At 48.0% G+C, this 14,070-nt stretch overlaps 1 protein-coding gene across 1 annotated transcript in view; it reads left to right on the top strand.

Annotated features, from left to right (window-relative positions):
- The window catches only part of SERGEF (secretion regulating guanine nucleotide exchange factor), a 184,276-nt gene that overhangs the window by 73,725 nt on the left and 96,481 nt on the right, over positions 1 to 14,070 (top strand).

The raw sequence follows: 14,070 nt of genomic DNA, 5'->3' as shown, positions 1-14,070 counted from the left end.
GTGACCTGTAGAACCCCACATCATCTCTTCAGGAAATTTGCTGTTACAGCACAGCTGACTTTTCATTATTACTGTCTTCCTCAGTATTTAACATTTTTGTGGTGTGCTGGAGGAAAGTTGCATTTGGACCAAAACATTAGATCTAACTTGATACTGAGTTTTATTCCAGGAAAATAGGTATTTTAAAACCAGATGAATTATCTTGAAAACTTAGTTGCAGTAAAATATTAATGTATAATTCAGCATAGCCTTTATCATGAAGGGCACTTTTTATCACATGGTTGTTCCACGAAGTGAAATATGACGATAGTCCTTAATTAAGGTCACTGACTGAATTAACAAGCATAAAAACCATCCATTGCTCAGTATGCTCTCCCTGGCCCTGGCCACCCAACTTGAAATTGCTGTGTGTCTTCATCCCCACCCCAGAACAATCAGGCAACAGGAAAGGACAAGTCAACCCAAAAGCTTTGGGACAGTGACTAAGCTGTGCTGGGGTAACTTCGCCACCTGGTGGCAGAGGCCACGGACCATCTTAATATTCCTTCACTACTTCTCTTCTCCCTCTGGGGTTATCCTCTCCTCCTCCTCTTAGCTTCGTTATTCAGCTTGGCAAATCCTACTTTAAGAAATCTCAGCCTCATATGTACTCACATATTTCTTCCTCTCACTTTTAATTCTCCTCTCATTTTCATATTCAGTGACCTCACAACACTTACTGCTCCTTCCTTTTTTTGCTTTCCATCCTCCTTCTATTTATGAGTAAAAAAAAATTTTTTTTTAAGTGACCTTAATTGTCGTTGCTGAGGCTGAGAGCCCTGCTACTGAATGTGTGGGAACACCCTCTGAAGTGACGAGCTCTCAGCTGAAGGGACAGAGAAGGCCTATATTTGGAAATGCAGTGCCACCCAGGAACGGCCTGGGGCCTTGAGCTTCAGAGGCTCCGCAGCCTGTGCAGACTTTCCTTCTGCTTCAAAACCAGCATTTTTGTCTCCTTCCTCTTCCAGTAAACCTGCTTTTCCAAAATATCAGCATTTAAGACCATTTAAACCTCTTTCTTACCCAGTTTTCTCGTTTTTCTCTTAGGTTTAGTAGACAGTTTAGTTTTCTACCATTTTTATTGCAAATATGCAGCAGTTGGAATGCTCTGAGGCTGTGATTCTCAAACTTGAGTGAGTACCAGATCATCTGGGGGGCTTGTTAAAAACAGTGATGGCTGCTCCTGACCCCACCCCAGGAGTTTGTGATTTAGTAGGTGTGGGCAGAGCCTGAGAATTTGACTTCTAAGGAGTTCCCAGGAGTTGTTGGTGCTGATGGCCTGGGACCACATTTTGTGAAAACCACTGGCCCAGGATTATGGCGCTTCTGTGGCGTGGATGTTGGGCCACGTTTTCCAGTTCATTATTTGGCCTAAAAACTTGCAGGCCATTTTCTGGCATACAGACTTGTTCTAGTCCACCGCTTTTTCTCCACAGCTGGGGCCACTTGACCTGTAGTGTCAGATGTTGAGGATAGGAATTGTGTTTTATCGCTATGTTTCTCCAGTGCTTTGCAGAGTGGCTAGGACACATTAAAGGGGATTTAGTTGGGCTTGTGTTTGGGGGTGTGGGTGGATGTTGTTGCAAGGCGGCAGGCCCTGGATATTGAGTATTATTTATAGTACTGTTTCCATAAGGAAAAGCTCTGGGTTATGAAGGGGTCACAGTACTCTCTGTGGCGTCACTTGTTTGTGAAGGAGCATTATGTGTTTGTCCCCATCTCCCCTCTACTAGTTGTCTAATTATCAGTACAGCTTAGCAGTTCATTAAAGGTATTGCTATTTTTAATGGAAACAAAGGAAGGACGAAATCATTTTGGAGGTAAATTTTGTTTGGTGATTTTATTAATTAGTCTCTATAGTACTCTCATTAATCTTAAAAAAAGAAGTCCTGAAATTCCCAAGCCAGTGATAAATGGTAGCTGTTTAAGGGAGTGCCTGTGATATTATCTAGTAAATTGCAGATGCAAAATGAACTGGTGCAGGGTTGGATCAGGAGACTAAATGGGATCAGGAAATATACTGTATTAGCTCTTCTGACCATTTATTTCATCAGCTGTGTAGTTGAGAGTGCGGCCGAATGCCAAAGAGTGGCGTGCACGATTGATGAGTCTGCCCATTTGATTAGAGCCAGTTGACATGTGTCTTTAGTGCTCTAAGGGTCCTAAGACATCATCCTAGCCTAATCCCTTCCATTTGCAGATGGTGAAATGAGACCTAGATAAGGGAAGACTTGCCTCCCAAGCACACACATGGTAGGCGGCAAAGTTTGACCTTGAGCCTTGTCCTGTGAGTCTACACCTCCTCTGCCCCGCCTGTCTCCTCACTGGTCTTCCTCAGTGACTGTAACAAACTTGTAGACCTTTGGGTTCCCTTTAGTTACTTTTGAACAGCATAGTTGGGGAGGAGATGTATACTTTTGTCTGAATGCTTCGAAGCCATTTTTCCACCTTGAGGGAAAGGCTCAGTCTCTGCCATCTTCTCCCGTAGCTGCAGCCATTTGATCTCCAGCTGCAGGCTCGGACCTAGGCCCAGGGTTGCATCGTGGTCAGGGAGACTGAAGAAGCTGAAGTTCAAAGCCTGGGAGTCAGTGATGGCATCCAGGCTGCTACCCCAGCCCTGACCTGCCCCCATTTCTGTCCTGCTAACCTTTGCCTGGTTCCTGTCTTGATAAGTTAGTAAGTTTCTATAGGGTTGGGGCAGTACTTTGCTGTCATCAATTATTTCTTCACTGTAGAAGATTTGGTGAGGGGTGAGGGGTAATAATTTGTTAAGAATATATTTTGTACCATTTTACTCACATCATATTATTTAATCTTCACCACATCTTTAAGTATTATCCCCATTTTACAGATGAGGAAACTGAGGCTCAGAGAGATCATGGGACTTTCTTAAGGTGCCATAGCTAAAGAGTGGTGACGCTGGGGTTCAGGGGTGAGTCTGTTGAGTTCCATACCCTGCCACTTCCCCACTGTGCATTTCAGGGCCAGCAGTTCGCCCATAAACCCTGGGTCACTCATTCGTTCAGTGCCTGTTGGAGTCCTACTGTATTCTAGCCACTGTGCTAGTCCCTGGAGAGGCAGTCTCTGCCCACGTGGAGTTGATTGTCTATTGGGGAAGATGGTGTAATGTTGAGTGTAAAGGAGATCCTGTGGGGGTATATAACAGGTAAGCCTAATCTAATCCAGGGTCAGGGGAGGGTACAAATTGGGCAAGATCTCCTGGAGGAAGAACATTTAAGCTGAGACTTGTGCCAAAGTATGAAAGGACCTCTTACAAAGACCTGAAGGAAGGCTAGTGTGCCAGGAACATTGAGGGCAGTTGTGGACTGATGTTCTGCCAGTTTCAAGAATCCTTATTCTTCCTGCCTGCCCAGCACAGTGCCGGGCATATAATGGGTACCTGGTGCATGTTTGCTGAATGAATGCATGAATGGATGAAACAAGAAGTGAATGGCAATTCTGAAAGCTCATTTTGTTACTTATATAATAACCTAATAAGTTACCTCGGAGTGATTCATAGTTCCAAACAGCTCTTTCCTCCTGCTCCTCTTATCTTTCTGTGGTTTTGGGTTTCCTCACTCTATTTTGACTGTCCTCACACGTGTCCTGCCTTCCCTTCACAGCTGTGGGGCGTCTTCCTGCCTCACAGAGAGCAAAAGCTGAGCCGCCCTATTATCCTCTAAGTGGCCGCCTTGAGCATGAAGTTCGAAATAGCGTCAGTGATTTGATTTTTTCCTCTGGGGATCTGGCGATAGAAAATAAATGTAGAAAGAGCCCCAAAGGAGGTTTTTCTTGGGGGCATGAGAGATGACAGCACCAGTTATTGGTGCACTTTGACAATGCAGAGTTATGTAAGTGGATGAGAAATAGAGGCTATTCCACCAAAGTCAGCCTGCCTTACTTAACTGCTTTCATAGTCACAAAAGTGGGTGGCCCAGAGTGCATCTGTAACTCCACTGTTTGCAGGTTCTTCGCTTATGACATAGAGAAATAGAATTCTATAGACAGGTTCAACAGATGTTCATTTAAACAATGAATATGTGCGGAGTACTTTCACATTGCATTTAATAACTGTCATGTAAACAGTATTCAGTTTCTAGAGAATAAATTTCTGACCCAACAGTTTTGGTAAAAGGCACACACTGCAGAACCTGAAGTAGGTGAGAATAGCCTACTTGTTAGTGCACCTTGGTCCAGAAAAAACTCCAAGCCAATCTGAGTCCCAATTTTTTCCCAGCTTTAACCTCTTGGATCTTTTCTTTCTGCTCTTGCTTCTGAACTAAGGAGTAGTCCTAACTCTTAATGAGTTTAAAGGGCTGTCTTGACTGACACTGATAAAACCAGTGATCTTTGATTCTTCTTGTTCATTTTTCATTGCTCGGTCCCTTCATTCATTCACTCATAAAAAAACATCTGTTGAATGATGCCCATGTGTAGGCCACCGTACATGCAGAGACAGGTTTTACCGTCCTGTCCTCACAAAGCTTACAAGGCATGCGTGGGACGGAGGCCGTGTCAGATGAGGGAGGGAGTCTTGGGATGGGCATGTGGGGCGATGGTGATGGTCAGAGAAGGCATCCCAGGAGAAGGTGCATCTTAGAGGTCCACCAGGGCTCAGCTCTCAGTGAGGACTCGCAAAGGCAAGCCCTCATCCCTTACGATGAGAGGAGTGGGGCAGGCCATCATCCATTTACGAAGTACTTGGAGTAATCTGGCCTGTGTCCCCCACCACAGTAATGGTAGGATTACTGAAGAAGGATAATCAGGAGGTAACCAGGAGTCCTGTCACCCTGCTCCTTTGGATTCTGTGTAAACTTTGGAAGTTTTGAAGATTGATTTTAGGAGACTGAGCATAGCTATAGCTAATGGCTTATGGAGAGCTTTATAGTCAGGTATGCACTTGAGATTTCTATCCGAGTTGGTAGGGGAAATCAGGTGGTCAGAAATCCTGACGATGTATGTGGTTATTGTGTGATCCTGAAACTATAAGGTGGACAAGGAGCCTTTGGCAGGTGCAGTGAGGAGTTTTGGAGCCGGGCTCCCAGGGTTATCAGTTATTTTTTCACAGTGTGCTCAGGATGAAAAATGGGCACTGTGACATTGAGAATGCCCCAAGAAAGGGCTTCCTTTTCAACTTGCTGATGCCCTGCAAAGTCATCAAGTCTAGGGAGGGGAGAATGCCTCCCCCCGTCCTTCCGCCTTCCCTCCTCCTTCCTGTTCCCTGCATTACTAAGGAAACAGGCAGTTGAGATATAGCCCTTGCATAGTAGGTGATGGAGCTTTGCAAACAAAGATGAACAATTCTACAGCGTGTAGTAGAATCCCAAATCAGAGAAGCAAGTGGTGACTCTTCATCTGGAGGGGAGGGGGAGAGGCAAGAGTCTGCTTCCCAGAAACACACAGCACAGCCGTGTAGGGCCGGGACTAGGATCCAGGGCTCAGGGTGATTTCTCTGCTTGTCTCAGAGCCTCACTGGCTGAATAAGACTTTTAAAGCTGGATGGTCCCCAAGCCAGAACCTGTATTCTCCCTGGATTTGGAAGCAAGGACACGGTTTGTTTACTGTGCTGCTTCTAGTCTCTGCTTTTCCTCTACTTTTGTTGCTGACTCTGTGACCTCAGAGGCTGTGGCCATCACCCACCTCTGCCTTGCTCTGCGGTTCTAGGCAGCGTTCCTCTAAGTGTGGCCTTGACTGTGGGACGCCAAGGGGCCTGAAGTTCTGGGAAGCCCAGGGCCAGCCAGGAGATCAGTGGGGTGGGAGGAGGGCGGTGGTGTTCGAGGCGACCCCTGTACTGATCTGAGAGCTCCGCGCAGTGCCTGCTGGCAGCACGCCAGCACAGCGGGAGCTCGGCATTCACTAATGCCTGGTTCATGGTTAGACTTCCGTGCATAATTAGTATTTTTAAGTCGTTTTAACTAAAGACTTCAAATTTAGAAGGCTCTGAGCACTTGAGAGATATTTTATGGATCACAGCTGAGTTCAGAAGGATCTTGCAGCATTTCTCCCCGGCCCTTACTACTGGCCAGCTGCTTCTAATCACGCTTAGTCAGGTCCTGTGACAGACTCATCCTTCTTCCAGCTTCTTGCAGAAGATGTCATGCTTCGGGTCGGCCTGGCTCTTTCTGAGGAGCTGTAGAACAGTGTCTCTCAAACTGTAATGTGCATGCAAGTCATTTAGGGATCTTGTTCAAAGGCAGATTTGGATTCTGCAGATTGGACTTAGTAGGTCTACTCTGCATTTCTGCTGCAGTTTGAGAGCCACACTTTGAGCAGCAAGGAAGTTGCTGAATGTCAGGCATAGAAAGGTCCTTAGAAATGATCACCCCGGCTAAGTCTGTGCCTGTACAAAGAAGGAGAAAGAGACCCAGGTAAGGAGAGTGACTTGCCTGAGGTCACACCGCCAGTGGGTGAAAGAGACCAGGACTAAATTTTAGGTCATCACTTTTCCTTGGTGTTATATATACTCTCCATCTGCTGATTTGGAAAGAAATAGAAATCAAGAAGTAGAAGTAAGGTTTCCTATTATCAGGTTTAGAGCAACATCATAAAGCCAAAATCCGATATGCTGGAGTCCAGGCCTACCCAGATCCCTCCTTTCCTAGGTCGTAGTGAGACATTGTCTGTGTCGGCATTGGCATCTTGAAGAGAGCCTCCCTCTCAGGGATTTTGGTGTTTAGCAGTGGCTGTTGAACAGATCATGAATCCTTTCTACTACACGGGTGCCAGAAGGAGCCAGATGGCCCAGACTGAGTCTTCAGACTCTCAGATTCTGGGAGTGAAGGGTGGGTTTGGGACGCTGAGCCCACTGCCAGACTTCAGAACTTGCTTAGCACTTTGGCTCTTAGAAGGCACTAAATGACAAAGGGGACATACTGGGAATGGGGTAGGTAGGTTTGACCCCGAGACCACACCCGGGGCCTGGAGCTGTGGGAGCAGCATGGCAGCCAGAGGACATGGCATCGAGGAGGTCCTGTGAGTGGGAAGGGGCACAGGAGCCGGCACTTTATGGTCATCTGGGCAAGTGCGTAAGCTTTGCACTCCGTCAGTACGTATTGTGTGCCTACAGCACACCAGATGCTGAGCTGCACCCTGGGGGGTGTGGAGATGAGTTCCTAGGACCTCTGGTTCCAGGAGGCTCCCAGGTAGATTCTGCATCAAGATGATCTCTTAGAGTTGTCGTGAGGCAGGACTGTGGTCTTGGTAGAACGGTTCACTAGGTGGAGATTCAGATAGAAGAAACAGTTCAGGGCTATAGTTGCTGGACCCCTGGCATGAAGCAGGGCATGGTTTCTGGAATAAGGCAGATGCTTTGGGATGAAAACCAAGGAACAAGGTCAGGGCCGGGATGGCAGCACACCGAGCTGGCTTCTGAGCTGCTGACCCCAGATGCTTTAAACCTTTCCTCACTGAGGGCAGGACTGACTGGTCAGGGCTGGAGCTGAGCCTGCAGGTGAAAGTCACCTGGTGAGGACAAGGAGCTAAGCGCTCTGGTCCCAGAAGGACACAGCCGTGCAGGCTTACCATCTGCTCACCTACTTTGGCCCTGGTTGTAAGCATCATCTCATTCTGTGCTTATGGAGAGGAAGGTTCTGGAAGCTTCTCAGATTTAGGCCCTTTGGGGTAGCAAAGGTAGCAGGAAGGTCCTTGTCCTCATCACATTTGTACTAACATGTCCCAAGGCCTGCCAGGGCTGAGATGTCATTAAGTATCTCCTGATGGAGGCAAGTGACTAATGCTTCAATGGGGAAAAAGCTGGGTGAACGGGTGGGTGGCTTGGGACCATAGACTAGGCTGCGTTTGCAACTGACACCCCGTGATTAACTGAAGAGGTGCAGCGCTGGGAATGATGGTAGCAGTCGAAGAGGAACAATGCCTGGCACATAATAGACCCTCAGTAAATATTTGTTGACTGAGTAGGTGTTGACAAAGTGCTTTATAGTTTGCAAAACACTTCCAATTACATCCTTTCCCCCAGACTCTGTGAGACAGGCATTTCATACTGAGGAAGCTGAGGCTCTGGGAGCTACATATTTTATCCAAGATTACATGGCTGGTAAATGGCAGAGCTGGCACTGGAACTCAGGTCTTCTGAGTCTCTCTCTAATGTCCTTTGAAGTCACTTCTGAAAATGCTCACAGATGCTGCCAGGGAACTTGCTGTTGTACATTTGATTTTTGATACTTATTAAACAGATATCTTTTTTAATGCAAAACTTTTTTTATTAAAAAAAAGGAAATGTGCTTCTCTGTGTACATTTTTTTACCCAATTGAGCCCTTGGGTGTTTTTATTTTTAATAAGTAAAAAACACTTGTGTCTGGAACAGCTGAACCAAGCACCATTGCTGCCTACTCATTAGCTCTGTCTAATTAGTTTGAAACCAGGGTAGGAAGCAGCAAAGGCAACCATTTTTGTTTAGCAGAAATGGTCATGCATGGCCCCAAACCCTCCTTTCCCTCTTCCTGTGCACCCCACCAAGGCCATTGCAATGCAGCTCCATTCACGGGACAGTAGTATATATTCTTACTGCAGAGAGGGAGAGAGAGAGAGTTAGAGAGAGGTGTGTGTGTGAATTGAGGGGAGCAAAAGCATGTGTTTGTGACAGACAGACCGACTGACTGACAGACTTCGGGGACCTAGAGATTTGGCGAGTCACTGCGTCTTTTTTTGCTGACACCCAGACATGTCAGGTGGAGAGATGACTGTTTTTTCTTCAGGAACCAATGAGATGTGATAGAGCCATTTCTCTGAAGTACTTGGAGGACCTTGAATTCCTGTAAATGACATTAAAAAAAGTACACCTAAAAGGTTTTGTTGCTGAACTTGGGCGCCAGGTTTGCATGTGAGTGGAAAAGGGCTGGCCTTGGTCCCAGGCCTGTTGTAGGTGGTTTTGTCCAGTTGTCAGTGGTGACTGTGACCTCTGAGCCTGCTCACTCCGGTCAAAGCTTTTAGCTGGAATTTTCCATATTCATGCTCCTCTGTAGTTGCACAAATTGTAACGCAACAAATGTGGAGAGAGGGTGATTCATCTAACTCACAGACCCATGCTTCATGAGATGGAGCCTTGGGGAGTGCCAAGGGCCAGTTGCAGTTTTCCTGAGGCTCGGCCTCTACACGGCTCCTTGGGCTGGCTTCATTTCCCTCTCTCTCTATCCCCGCCTCTGTTCCCTCCCCCGAGCCCAAACCGCTGCCTTGCTTTACCTCCAGCCTTGCCTCCTTTATCCACCTTCTGTGTGTCCACCAGAGTGCCTGTGCCATTCACTTTCCTCTCGGAGCCCTGCAGCGACTCTCCAGTGCCTCCCTGGCCGGGCTCTCGGGGAATTGCTGGCTCTTACCGATCTCTCCTCAGCCTGTGTTCCACCACCGCCCCTTTGCATACCCCTTCCACTGCTTGTAGCCAGTCTAGCAATTCCTGAACACGCCAGGTTCTCTGTCCTGCCTGTGGACCCTTGCACATGCCATTCCTTGGACCCGACTTTAATCCAAGTGTTACTCACCCCTTCGGTGAAAGTTCCTGTATCTGGTCAGGCAGAATTAGGTGCTTTCTTTCCTTTCTGCTCTTATGGCAATTCAGATGTATTCCTTGTATATTTTTTATTACGTAATTTCGTCACCATCTGTTTGAATGTGTATCCCTCTCTCTTATCCCCAGTTCATCAAGCATTTGCTTGGTGTCAGCTTTATAGTGCCGCTACTACCTAATCATTGTTGAGTACTGGCTCTCCATCAGGCATTGGGCTAAGTAAGGTCTCATTCCCTCCCCCGTGGTTGTAGAGATTATTATTATCTCCACTCTACAGAGTAGGAAATAGAGGCTTAGAGAGTATAAGTGACTTGTCAGGCTCACAGAGCTAGTAATCAGTAGAGCTGGGTTTGTGCTAGCCACTATGCTTGATGTAGCTTTTGTTATGACATAGGTTCTTCCCTCAAGGGACTTGTGGTCTAGGAGATGACAAGTCAGTCACAGTGTCAGTCCAGGACACTGGGTCCAGTGATGGGGTTCAGGGATGGGGCGGGAGGGGCCATGTACACACCCACTTCTGCATCCCTAGCACCCAGCACTGGGTTAAATTAAGTTGTTCTCCCCTGTGACCAGGACCCCACATCACGGTCACCTTTGGTTCCACTCTCTCACTCTCTGTGTCCTCATCAGTCCTTCCGCAGCACTTCCTTCCATTGCGTCTGGAATCCGCACTGTCCGCGCCCCGTCCGGGCCCATTCACACAGACTGCTCCAAGTGCGGACCGTGCGGAAGAGTGGGAAGGCTCTAGGAGTCCCGGGAGTCTTAGAGATTGCCTGTGCTCAGCTCATTTGTCATTGCCTGGGCTTCCTGGAGTGCTTCCATCCTAGGAAATTTTTTCTTGGCCTCAAGACAGAACTTCTAAGAACATGTCCCAGGATTGGGCCCTCTGGCACAGTGTCCCTCTCACCCCACCAGCCTGGCGAGCTTCAGCCATGTGCTGGATTCTGTGCTGCTTGTGGAACAGAGAGCACTGAGACTCGGGCCCTGCTCCTCAAGGGCCCCGGATCCAGTAGCCAAACCAGGTGCCCTCCAGGCCCAGGAGGCTAGTGAGGCCTGGAGGGTGCTCCCTGAGCCTATGGCAGGGCTGGACCGCAGACAGGGAGAGAGCAGCTGTGAGGGAAAGGAAGGTGGCAGGGGCAGGGAAAGAGGCCGACCTCATGGGGGAGTCAGTGAGGGAGCAACATGATCAGAGGTATATTCACGTGGGTGGACTGTCGAGGTCAGAATCATTACCGAGATTTCTTCCTGTAAGGGCACCCCCCAGGGGAAGTTACAGTCAAACCAAGCAGAGGCCCCAAAGGATAACTCTTTTGATTTGAAGTAAAAGAAAAAGAGAACCCAGCATTCAGACAGGAAAACAGTCTAATTTTTCTAGGACACAAAGAAAAGGAATAGAGGAGCAGGGAGCAAAATATAAGGGTCCCTTCTTTGCCACATTATTATTTAATAATGTGTGTTATTTCATTTCACAACAACCCCATGAATCTACATTTATAATTAGGGAAACAGACTGTAAGCCATGCAATAGTAAACAGGAGAGCAGGCTTTGAAGGCAGCTGTGACCCCCAGAGTGTCACCTCAGCATTCTGCTGGCCTTAGGGGCCGGAAGCATACCCCCGGGGGAGACAACGGAGTAAATGCTTAAGTACCACACAGGAAGCCAGTCGCTGGCCGGTGTGAAAATGCCAACCAAGGATCGAAAAGCTGTTAGCGCAATCTTCGCCAGCATGGCTGCCACACCTAGGGAGAAAACCACATTTTCCGGAGAGTTGGGTTCTCGCTGTGCTCTCTACCCTGCTCTGGACGTGACTGTCTCTTCCTAGGATTCTCCAAAAGCTCTGAGTACTACATGACCCCGAGATCTCTGAGCAAGCCCTCGATCTTGCCCTGGCTGCTGGGGCCTTGATGAATAACCCCAACACAATTTAGGCTGGCCTGCCAGAGCCCTCTCTGTGAGTGCGTGTGATCCGTCTTCCTGCCAGAGCTCATTTGGGCTCGTTTAATAATTGAAGGCCAACTTTAAACGTTTCACAGTTTGTCCTTCGTGAACAGGAGCGATTTTCTGTATGAAAGTGATATGTCCTGTCTCCCAAGGACGCGCTGTTTCCTGAAGTGCGGCTGATTCAGCACGTTCCCACGTTGCCACTGGGTAGCTTAGATTTCGTCAAGTCCTCTTTTTAAGAGATCTGTCCTGTCATCTTTGAGAGCAAGCACAGGAGGCTCCATGGCAGGGGCCAGAGATCGCCTTCCTCCAGAAATTGGGACTGAGGAGGGTGGGCTACAGGAGACACACAGCCACTTCCCATTGTGCCGAGGAGTCGGTGCATTCTGTCACTTTAACACAAAGACTGGGGCCACTGCAGGTCCACATACACTGATTCCCCCTGCATTGGTCACTCCACGCTGTTTTAATTGCCATTTCCTCAAACCACCTGCTCTTTCTGGCTTCTAGGCTTCTCGCCTTTCTCCACACTCTGTTGACCCCTGTCCTGCTTTCCAGCTCAGTTCAAGTCTTGCTCCCCCGGAGGGAGAGGGGCTCTTTCTCTGCACCCCCATGGCCCTTTGTGTCTCCCTCTTCCCTAGCTCTCATACCCTACGTGGGAATTACCTGTTCACTTGCCTTTCCCTGGTGGGGATGATGGAGTCGTGACCGAATGGACAAATTGAGGGGGTTTTTAAATTCCACTGCTGGGACAATAACAGTAATAATTAGGGATGAAAATTGGCATTTACTGAGGACCTGTTAGGGCCCAGGTGCGGGGCTAGGTGTGCCATCTCATTTAACTTTCACAATGGCCTTGGATCACTGACAGTGGAGGTTACACAAAGAAGTCAAGCTTCCTGCAGTCTCTCATTGTTACCCTTCTGGTTTGGGCTGACTCATCATAATGACCTGCTTTATAATTTAATAATGAGGACTGTTGAAACTTAAAAAAAATGCTTTCTTTTATTTTTGCAGTTTCACAGTTTAGCATCAAGTACGGTAATATATCAGATGACTGTCAAAATGCAGCACCAACTCTTTTGCTGGAAATAATTACACTTTGCCAGCCCTGTTTATTTTGAGCAGCTCCCGTGCGTTAATGTACTGCGCTGTAAAATGAGCCCGTGCTCTGTGGATTAGGCGAAGGGATGAGGTGGCAAACCAATTGCAGATCCACCGGATGGGTGGTAAAAAGGGAAATAGAACATGTCCCTTTGTTAAGTACATTCCCTTGAAGATAAGCTTTTAATTTGACAATTTGGACAGCTGGAAAAATTAGGAGCTGCCTTGCTGGAGAAGCTGGCCTGATTCTTCAAATTCGCAGTTGGAAAATGAAGCCATCGGTCCTCTCGGCGAGGCTGTGGTGAGGGTGCTTGTTTCCGAGGCTGCAGGCAGTTCAGGCCCCAAGTACCTGGGCTTGCTCCCGGCTGGGCCCACTCTGGTCTGTGAGCGTGGCTGCGGTTGGCTCGAATCTCACATTCCTCACTGCCTGCTCACCATCACCTCCCCGACGGCCCGTCCCCTTAAAGTTGGCCCTTCTAACGCCAGACAGCCTGTCAGAGTGGAAGGTGGAATTGGACAGATCGACTGGAAATTGTGTTACTTTGGGAAGTAACCACTCTGAGTCTCAGTTTCCTCATCTGTAAAATAAAATGGAGATAATTCATTGAACAATTGCTCATTGAGTACCTGTTTTGTGCCAGCCACTGTTCAAGGCAGGTGGGAAATAGCAATGCTTGTCCTCATGAAATTTACATTTTAATGAGGGAAGACAGACATTAAACCATACACATAATAAGAAAATCATAATATATGTCAGAATGTAATAAGTACAATAAAAAGAAGAAAACAGAGAGTAGGCCAGGGACTTTGGGAATTCTGGAGGGGAGCTGGGACAAGAGCAGGCTGTAGTTTTTAACAGGTCTCACTGAGATGGTGACCTTTGAGCAAGGAGGTGGAGCTGGCGCGGGCCTGGACCGTGCAGTGCAGGTATATGGCAAAGAGTGACCCAGGGCAAAGCCCAGCCCATCTGAGAAACAACAGCTAGTGTGGCTCAAGCAGAGTGAGCATGGACAAAACGCAGAGATGAAGTCAGAGCGGTCACGGTGATAACATGCCCAGGGGTGTGAGGGTTAAATGAAGTGCTGTCTGCACGGCACCTCACTCTCCCATTCGACCTCCCCCTTTCCAGTGGCACTGTCACCCCCCCCTCCCCGGCCCCCAGCTGCCCCGGCTCCGAGCTTCACTGAGACTTTGATACCTTCCCTCTCTTTGTCCCCATTGCCAGTCGCCTGCCAGGTCCTGTAGCTGTGTCTCCCTCTTCTGCCCTTTTCTCTCTGTCCCTGTTGTCTTTAATCTAGTTGGTGTCCTCTCACCTGTTTGATCACAATAGTCTCCTAATAGTCTCTTAACCATCAGATCTGCTGCCAGTCCATCCATCACCATCCCTCCCCTTGTCCTTTCCATACCTCGGTGCAATGTTGAGCCACCTCTCTCCTGCTCCTGACCCCTCAGAGCTGCTCATTA

Source organism: Phyllostomus discolor, chromosome 6, assembly GCF_004126475.2.
Source record: "Phyllostomus discolor isolate MPI-MPIP mPhyDis1 chromosome 6, mPhyDis1.pri.v3, whole genome shotgun sequence".
NCBI lineage: Eukaryota > Metazoa > Chordata > Mammalia > Chiroptera > Phyllostomidae > Phyllostomus > Phyllostomus discolor.
Note: the sequence above shows the minus strand (reverse complement) of the source record. Positions and strands in the feature narration are given on the sequence as shown.